Raw genomic sequence first — 10,464 nt, forward strand, 5'->3', positions numbered from 1 at the left:
ACTCCCCACCCACCTCCCAATCCACCCCATCCCTCTGGGTTGTCCCAGAGCACGGGTTTTTTTTTTTTTTCCTGTGACCATTTGTTCTTTTTTTGTTTGTTTGTTTGCTTTGTTTTGTTTTTTTATTTATTATTTTTTTTTACATTTCAATAGTTTAATATGAACAATCAGAACTAATTAACAGTATAACAATATTTTACAACTGAAATAATTAAAATAAACTATAAAATTACTACATAAAACAGGTCTGATCTAGCTTATTTACTTTCTATAATCCCAGAGCACGGGTTTTGGGTGCCCTGCTTCATGCATCGATTTTGCACTGGTCATCTATTTTATATATGATAATATACATGTTTCAATGCTATTCTCTCAAATCATCCCACCCTCGCCTTCTCCCACAGAGTCCAAAAGTCTGTTCTTTACATGTGTGTCTTTTGCTGTCTTGCATACAGGGTTATCGTTACCATCTTTTTAAATTCCATGTATATGCATTCATATACTGTATTCATGTTTCTCTTTCTGGCTTACTTTACACTGCACAATAGGGTACAGTTTCATCCACCTCATTAGAACTGCCTCAAATGTATTCCTTTTAATGGCTGAGTAATACTCTATTGTGTATATGTACCAACGCTTTCTTATCCATTCGTCTGCAGATGGACATCTAGGTTGCTTCCATGTCCTTGCTATTATAAACAGTGCTGCAATGAACATTGGGGTACACGTGTCTCTTTCAATTCTGGTTTCCTTGGTGTGTATGCCCAGCAGTGGGATTGCTGGGTCGTACGGCAGTTCTATTTCCAGTTTTTTAAGGAATCTCCACACTGTTCTCCAGAGTGGCTGTACTAGTTTGCATTCCCACCAGCAGTGTAAGAGTGTTCCCTTTTCTCCACACCCTCTCCAGCATTTATTGTTTGTAGACTTTTTGATACCAGCCATTCTGCCTGGCAAGAGATAATACCTCATTGTGGTTTTGATTTGCATTTCTCTAATAATGAGTGATGTTGAGCATCTTTTCATGTGTTTGTTAGCCATCTGTTTATCTTCTTGGAAGAAATGTCTCTTTAGTTCTTTGGCCCATTTTTTTTACTGGATTGTTCATTTTTCTGGTACAGTTTCACATTTTGAAAATACCTTCTAAAGCTAGTTTTATTGATGTTGAATGTGTTTAGAAACCATGTATTACATCTAAAAGCCATCTCTTGGGGGACTTCTCTGGTGGTCCAATGGTTAGGAATCCACCTTGCAATGCAGGGGGTACAGGTTCGATCCTGGGTTGCCACATGCCACTTAGCTATTAAGCCCAAGTGCCGCCAACTACTGAAGCCCACACTTATGTTCCACAACTAGCAAGTGTGTGTGCCTCAAAAGATCCCACAAGCCACAACTAAGGCCCAATGCAGCCAAATAAATAAATCAATTCAGTTCCGTTTAGTCAGTCATGGCTGACTCTTTGTGACCCTATGAACTGCACATGTCAGGCTTCCCTGTCCATCACCAACTCTTGGACCACGCTGTTCAAACTCATGTCCATTGAGTTGGTGATGCCATCTAACCATCTCATCCTCTGTCGTCCCCTTCTCCTCCTGCCTTCAATCTTTCCTAGCATCAGGATTTTTTCCAATGAGTCAGTTCTTTGCATCAGGTGGCCAAAGTATTGGAACTTCAGCTTCAGTATCAGTCCTTCCAATGAATATTCAGGACTGATTTCCTTTATGATTGACTGGAGTTAAAAGCCATCACTTCAGTCAGTTCAGTTCAGTCGCTCAGTCGTGTCCGACTCTCCGCGACCCCATGAATCACAGCACTCCAGGCCTCCCTGTCCATCACCAACTCCCGGAGTTCACTTAACCCACGTCCACAGAGTCGGTGATGCCATCCAGCCATCTCATTCTCGGTCGTCCCCTTCTCCTCCCGCCCCCAACCTTTCCCAGCATCAGAGTCTTTTCCAGTGAGTCAACTCGTCGCATGAGGTGGCCAAAGTATTGCAGTTTCAGCTTTAGCATCAGTCCCTCCAATGAACATCCAGGATTGATCTCCTTTAGAATAGACTGGTTGGATCTCCTTGCAGTATAAGGGACTCTAAAGAGTCTTCTCCAACACCACAGTTCAAAAGCATCGATTCTTCGGCGATCAGCTTTCTTCACAGTCCAACTCTCACATCCATACATGACCACGGGAAAAACCATAGCCTTGACTAGACGGACCTTGCTTGGCAAAGTAATGTCTCTGCTTTTTAATATACTATCAAGGTTGGTCATAACTTTCCTTCCAAGGAGCAAGCATCTGCAGTGATTTTGGAGCCCAAAAAAATAAAGTCTGACACTGTTTCCACTGTTTTTCCATCTATTTCCCATGAAGTGATGGGACCAGATGCCATGATCTTTGTTTTCTGAATGTTGAGCTTCAAGCCAACCTTTTCACGCTTCTCTTTAACCTTTTCACTCTCCTCTTTCACTTTCATCAAGAGGCTTTTGAGTTCCTCTTCACTTTCTGCCATAAGGGTAGTGTCATCTGTATATCTGAGGTTATTGATATTTCTCCCAGCAATCTTGATTCCAGCTTGTGCTTCTTCCAGCCCAGCGTTCCTCATGATGTACTCTGCATAGAAGTTAAATAAGCAAGGTGACAATATACAACCTTGACGTACACCTTTTCCTATTTGGAACCAGTCTGTTGTTCCATGACCGGTTCTAACTGTTGCTTCCTGACCTGCATACAGGTTTCTCAAGAGGCAGGTCAGGTGGTCTGGGATTCCCATCTCTTTCAGAATGTTCCACAGTTTATTGTGATCGACACAGTCAAAGGCTTTGGCATAGTCAATGAAGCAGAAATAGATGTTTTTCTGAAACTCTCTTGCTTTCTCCATGATCCAGCGGATGTTGGCAATTTGATCTCTGGTGCCTCTGCCTTTTCTAAAACCTGCTTGAACATCTGGAAGTTCACGGTTTACATACTGCTGAAGCCTGGCTTGGAGAATTTTGAGCATGACCTTACTAGCATGTGAGATGAGTGCAATTGTGCGGTAGTTTGAGCATTCTTTGGCATTGCCTTTCTTTGGGATTGGAATGAAAACTGACCTCTTCCAGTCCTGTGGCCACTGCTGAGTTTTCCAAATCTGCTGGCATATTGAGTGCAGCACTTTCACAGCATCATCTTTCAAGACTTGAAATAGCTCAACTGGAATTCCATCACCACCACTAGCTTTGTTCGTAGTGATGCTTTCTAAGGCCCACTTGACTTAGAAATGATAAAATTCCAACTCATTCAAAATCTAAACTGTAACTCAGTTTAATAAATATTTATCATTAGAAGCAAGTTCCCCCTTTAAAGCTCTTCATTTAAGAAAAAAATGTTTTAATTGAAATATAGTTGATTTGTTTCAGGTCTACAGCAGGGTGATTCGATTATACTTATATATGGCTATACACAGACAGAAGATCCTGATGGGCTACAGTCCATGATGTTTCAAAGAGTCAGACACAACTGAACATACACACACATGTGTATACACACTCACTTCAGACTTTTTCCATTTTAAGTTATTACAAGATATTGAATATAGTTCCCTGGGCTATACAGTAGGTCCTTGTTGTTTATCTATTCTACAAACAGTACTTAAAATCCTCGACGATGATGCTATTAAAATGCTGCACTCAATATGCCAGTGAATTTGGAAAACTCAGCAGGAACGGGAAAAGGTCAGTTTTAATTTCAATCCCAAAGAACCACAATGCCAAAGAAAGTTGAAACTACTGTAAAAATTGCACCCATTTCACATGCTAGCAAGGTAATGCTCAAAATCCTTCAAGCTAGGCTTCAGTAGTACATGAACTGAGAACTTCCAGAGGTGCAAATTGGATTTAGAAGAGGCAAAGGAACCAGAGATCAAGTTGCCAACATCTATTGGATCATAGAAAAAGCAAGGGCATCCCAGAAAAAATATTTACTTATGCTTCATTGACTATGGTAAAACCTTTGACTGTGTGGGTCATGACAAACTGGAAAATCCTAAAGAGATGGGAATGCCAGACCACCTTACCTGTCTTCTGAGAAACATGTATGCAGGTCAAGAAGCAATAGTTAGAACCGGACATATATAGTGGACTAGTTCAAAACTAGGAAAAGAGTACATCAAGGCTGTATATTGTCACCCTGCTTATTTAATTCTTATGCAGAGTATATCATGTGAAATGCCCAGCTGGATGAATCACAAGCTGGAATCAAGACTGCCAAGAGAAACATCAACAACCTCAGACATGCAGATGATAGATACCACCCTAATGGCAGAAAGTGAAAAGGAACTAAAGAGCCTCTTGATGAAGGTGAAAGAGGAGAGTGAAAAAACTGCCTTAAAACTGAACATTCGAAAAGCTAAAATCATGGCATCTAGTCCCATCACTTCATGGCAAATAGGTTGGGGAAAAAGTGGAAACAGCGACAGGTTTTATTTTCTTGGGCTCCAAAATCACTGTGGATGGTGACTATAGCCATAAATTGAAAGATGCTTGCTCCTTGGAAGAAAAGCTATAACAAACCTAGACAGTGTATTAAAAGGCAGAGATAAGGGTCTGTATAATCAAAGCTATGGTTTTTCCAGTAGTCATGTATGCCTATGAGAGTTGGACCATAAAGAAAGCTGAGTGCTGAAGAATTGATGCTTTCAAACTGTGGTGCTGGGGAAGGCTCTTGAGAGTCCCATGGATAATGAGGAGATCAAACCAGTCAATCCTAAAGGAAATCAACCCTGAGTATTCATTGGAAGGACTGATGCTAAAGCTGAAGCTCCAATACTTTGGCCACCTGATGGCAAACAGCTGACTCACTGGAAAAGACCCTGATGCTGGGAAAGATTGAGGGCAGGAGGAGAAGGGGACGACAGAGGATGAGATGGTTGGATGGCATCACTGACTCAATGGACATGAGTCTGAGCAAACTCCGGGAGACTCTGAAGGACAGGGAAGCCTGTAGTGTTGCAGCCCATGGGGTCGCAGAGGGATGAACATGACTTAGTGACAGAATAACAAAAACACACAGTAGAGTGTATCTGTTAATCCCAACCTCCTAATTTTAAAGCTCTTTAAGTCAAGATCACAGAGCTGGAAGACCAAAAATAGGCAGTATTATAGTATCATAGTAAGTATCTTTTTAAATCACTTACGTTTCTCTGCTAACTGTAATAAGTCAAGGCGCCTACCATTAAGTGCCTGGCATTAATCTCTGCATTAACAGTTGAATTATTATCGTTCCTTCCTCTGTTAGTGAACTTCATGCTACTATAGAATAATGTTGGAAATTAAAAGAAGGCATAGTAGTGTTAAATAATTTGCTTAACCTTGTTTTTCAGTATATCAGCCTATCTAGCCTAGACCATATTTTTATTGAGTTACATCCTGAGGGATTTAAAAAACACACCCTTTGGTGGTAAACCTCTAGCCAGGATCTTTTCAAAAACATTGTGCGGATATGACTGAGCTATGGTTCCTCTTATCTTTTAAAAATGGTACAAGTTTAATTAAAAGTCTTTGTAAGTGTAACAGTATCTCATTGTGTTTAACTCAACTGGGTAACTTCCCTAGAAACAGTTGCAGAAAGTAAAGGTGAGTATTTCTGTCACGTTGCCAGCATCCTTCTCTTAGGTTGTAACATTCTTTTCACTGAAAATAAATACTAAGATTTTTTTTTTACGTTTGTTTCCCTTTGTCCTCTGTCTTCAACAATAAAAGTTAAGTGAAAATAGTTTTCTTTTTGTTTTCCTTTTCAGTGTGGCTCACAGACTGCTGTTGTCTAGTTGCTCAGTTGTGTCCAACTCTTTGCGACCCCATGGACTGTAGCCCACCAGGCTCCTCTGTCCATGGGATTCTCCAGGCAAGAATACTGGAGTGGGTTGCATTTCCTACTCCAAGTGATCTTCCTGACCCAAGGGATCAGACCTGCATCTCCTACATTGCAGGCGAATTCCTTACTGCTGAGCCACCAGAGAAGCTCAAATGGCACTCTAATGGCACAAAGAGAAAAATCACCCAAATCACTTTTTCTCCAAGTATTTTCCTAGTTGTAGGTTAGCATGCGTGCATGCACATGTGTGTGTGTACCATGGATGCGGGAAGGAAAGCATATGATGTGGGAAAGCATGTTGCTTTACTGCTGCCTGCTATTCACATTTGCATCACCCAGCAAACTGTTATGTAATTCGTAATGTGGTCATGTGCTGATCATCCAAGGCCCCGTGTATTCAGATCTTGCAGGGGGAAAAAATGCAGCACATGCAAAAGCCCCCTTTACAGCCAAAATCTAGACAGTGCATCTCAAATCACAAGGATCCACTTCTATCATCGAGGCTCTGAATTCTTTTTTTTAATTTTTTATTTTATTGGAGGCAAATTACCTTACATTAATATATTGGTTGGTTTTGCCATACATTGACATGAATCCGCCCTGGGTGTACATGTGTTCCCCTTCTTGAACCCCCCTCCCACCTCCCTCTTCCCCATATCCTCCCTCCAGATCATCCCCGTGCACCAGCCCCAAGCATCCTGTATCATGCATCGAACCTGGACTGGTGATTCATTTCACATATGATAATATACATGCTACAATGCCATTCTCCCCTATCATCCCACTTTCACCCTCTCCCACAGAGTCCCAAAGACTGTTCTATATACCTATGTCTCTTTTGCTGTCTCGTATGCAGGGTTAAGGTTACCATCTTTCTAAATTCCATATATATGCCTTAGTATACTGTATTGATGTTTTTCTTTCTGGCTTACTTCACTCTGTATGTTGCTGCTGCTGCTGCTGCTGCTGCTGCTAAGTCGCTTCAGTCGTGGCCAACTCCGTGTGACCCCATAGGCGGCAGCCCACCAGGCTCCCCCGTCCCTGGGATTCTCCAGGCAAGAACACTGGAGTGGGTTGCCATTTCCTTCTCCTCACTCTGTATAATAGGCTCCAAGTTCATCCACCTCATTAGAACTGATTCAAATGCATTCTTTTTGATGCCTGAAAAAATACTCCATTGTGTATATATACCAAAGCTTTCTTATCCATTCATCTGCAGATGGACATCTAGGTTGCTTCCATGTCCTGGCTATTATAAACAATGCTGCAATGAACATTGGAGTACATGTGTTTCTTTCAATTCTGGTTTCCTTGGTATGTATGCCCAGGAGTGCGATTGCTGGATCATATGGCAGTTCTATTTCCAGTTTTTAAAGGAATCTCCACACTTTCTCCATAGTGACTGTACTAGTTCGCATTTCCACCAACAGTGTCAGAGGGTTCCCTTTTCTCCACACCCTCTCCAGCATTTATTGCATGTAGACTTGTGGATAGCAGCCATTCTGACTGGCGTGAAATGGTATCTCATTGTGGTTTTGATTTGCATTTCTCTGATTATGAGGGATGTTGAGCACTTTTTCATGTGTTTGTTAGCCATCTTTATGTCTTCTTTGGAGAAATGTCTGTTTAGTTCTTTGGACCATTTTTTGATTGGGTCGTTTACTTTTCTGGAATTGAGCTGCAGGAGCTGCTTGTATATTTTGGAGATTAATCCTTTATCAGTTGCTTCATTTGCTATTATTTTCTCCCATTCTGAAGGCTGTCTTTTCACCTTACTTATAGTTTCCTTTGCTGTGCAGAAGCTTTTGATTTTAATTAGGTCCCATTTGTTTATTTTTGCTTTTATTTCCAATATTCTGGGAGGTGGGTCTTGGAGGATCCTGCTGTAATTTATGTCAGAGAGTGTTTTGCCTACGTTCTCCTCTAGGAGTTTTATAGAATCTGGTCTTACATTTAGCTCTCTAATCCATTTTGAGTTTATTTTGGTGTATGGTATTAGGAAGTGTTCAAGTTTCATTCTTTTACAAGTGGCTGACCAGTTTTCCCAGCACCACTTGTTAAAGAGACTGTCTTTTCTCCATATTATATTCTTGCCTCCTTTGTCAAAGATAAGGTGTCCATAGGTGCGTGGATTTATCTCTGGGCTTTCTATTTTGTTCCATTGATCTATATTTCTGTCTTTATGCCAGTACCATACTGTCTTGATGACTGTGGCTTTGTAGTAGAGCCTGAAGTCTGGCAGGTTAATTCCTCCAGTTCCATTCTTCTTCTTCAAGATTGCTTTGGCTATTCGAGGTTTTTTGTATTTCCATACAAATTGTGAGATTATTTGTTCTAGTTCTCTGAAAAATATCATTGGTAGCTTGACAGGGATGGCATTGAATGTATAAATTACTTTGGGTAGTATAATCATTTTCACAATATTTATTCTTCCAATCCACGAACACGGTATATTTCTCCATCTATTAGTGTCCTCTTTGATTGCTTTCACTAGTGTTTTATAGTTTTCTATGTACAAGTCTTTTGTTTCTTTAGGTAGATACACTCCTAAGTATTTAATTCTTTTCGTTGCAACAGTGAATGGAATAGTTTCCTTAAGTTCTCTTTCTATTTTCTCATTATTAGTGTATAGGAATGCAAGGGGGACAGAGGCAAACAAAATGGCGGTGCCAAAGGGGAGCTTATGGCTCAGGGCCCAACTGGGGATCCCACCGCTGCTGCTGCTGGCCATGGCCCTGGCCGGAGGCTCGGGAACTGCTTCGGCTGAAGCGTTTGACTCGGTCTTGGGTGATACGGCATCTTGTCACCGGGCCTGTCAGTTGACGTATCCCTTGCACAGCTACCCCAAGGAAGAGGAGTTGTACGCCTGTCAGAGAGGTTGCAGGCTGTTTTCAATTTGTCAGTTTGTGGATGATGGAATTGAGTTAAATCGGACCAAATTGGAATGTGAATCTGCATGTACAGAAGCATATTCCCAATCTGATGAGCAATATGCTTGCCATCTTGGTTGCCAGAATCAGCTGCCATACGCAGAATTGAGACAAGAACAACTCATGTCCCTGATGCCAAAAATGCATCTACTCTTCCCTCTAACTCTGGTAAGATCATTCTGGAGTGATATGGTGGACTCTGCACAGAGCTTCATAACCTCTTCATGGACTTTTTATCTTCAAGCTGATGAAGATAAAATATTCCAGTCTAAGCCAGAAATCCAGTATGCACCACAGTTGGAGCAGGAGCCTACAAATTTGAAAGAATCATCACTAAGCAAAATGTCCTATCTGCAAATGAGAAGTTCACAAGCACATAGGAACTATCTTGAAGATGGAGAAAGTGATGGCTTTTTAAGATGCTTGTCTCTTAACTCTGGCTGGATTTTGACCATGACTCTTGTCCTCTCCGTGATGGTGCTGCTCTGGATTTGTTGTGCAACTGTTGCTACGGCTGTGGAGCAGTACGTTCCTTCCGAGAAGCTGAGTATCTATGGTGACTTGGAATTTATGAATGAACAAAAGCTAAACAGATATCCAGCTTCTTCTCTTGTGGTTGTTAGATCTAAAGCTGAAGATCATGAAGAAGCAGGGCCTCTACCTGCCAAAGTGAATCTTGCTCAGTCAGAAATTTAAGCTTCTTTTTTTTTTTTTTTAAGAAAAATGGAATAGACATCTAAATTTCCATTCCTCATAGAGCTTTTTAAAATGGTTTCATTGGATATAGGGCTTAAAAATCACTATTAAATGCAAATGAAGTTACCCAAATCTGTGAAGACTGTATTTGCCGTAACTTTACCTTTAATTTTTTTCTAGTAATTTAAGAGATGGCTATTTGGGATTGTATTTTTATTTTACTAATATCTGTAGCTATTTTAATTATTATTTGCATTGTTTTTGTTTGTTTCCTTTCTTAGCCAAATTCTATGAGCTGATCATTGTTCTTCCCCAGCGCCTGCCATGTCAGTTACCTTACTTAATAAGCTGAATATTCAGTAGGATATGATGCTGTTGCTCAGAAATGGCCGACAACTTGTAATTTGAAATTTAGTAGAAAATACCCTTTAATACACTACATTTTCAGTTGTATTGAACTGAAATCATTAAAATTTTCTTTGAATAAAAAAAAAAAAGGAATGCAAGGGATTTCTGTGTGTTGATTTTATATCCTGCAACTTTACTGTATTCATTGATTAGCTCTAGTAGTTTTCTGGTAGAGTCTTTAGGGATTTCTGTGTAGAGGATCATGTCATCAGCAAATAGTGAAAGTTTTACTTCTTCTTTTCCAATTTGGATTCCTTTTATGTCTTTTTCTGCTCTGATTGCTGTGGCCAAAACTTCCAGAACTATGTTGAATAGTAGTGGTGAGAGTGGGCACCCTTGTCTTGTTCCTGAGTTTAGGGGAAATGCTTTCAGTTTTTCACCATTGACAATAATGTTTGCTGTGGGTTTGTCATATACAGCTTTTATTATGTTGAGGTATGTCCCTTCTATTCCCACTTTCTGGAGGGTTTTTATCATAAATGGATGTTGAATTTTGTCGAAGGCTTTCTCTGCATCTATTGAGATAATCATATGATTTTTATTTTTCAGTTTGTTAATGTGGTGTATTACGTTGATTGATTTGCGGATA

General features: G+C 40.4%; 1 pseudogene; it reads left to right on the forward strand.

Moving 5' to 3' along the window:
• The first annotated feature begins 8,491 nt into the window (after positions 1-8,491).
• LOC129557239 (transmembrane protein 59 pseudogene) lies at positions 8,492-9,947 on the forward strand (annotated as a pseudogene).
• Positions 9,948-10,464: the final 517 nt, after the last annotated feature.

Source organism: Moschus berezovskii, chromosome 7, assembly GCF_049115385.1.
Source record: "Moschus berezovskii isolate FMDL1 chromosome 7, NW_MosBer_1.0, whole genome shotgun sequence".
Classification (NCBI taxonomy): Eukaryota; Metazoa; Chordata; class Mammalia; order Artiodactyla; family Moschidae; genus Moschus; species Moschus berezovskii.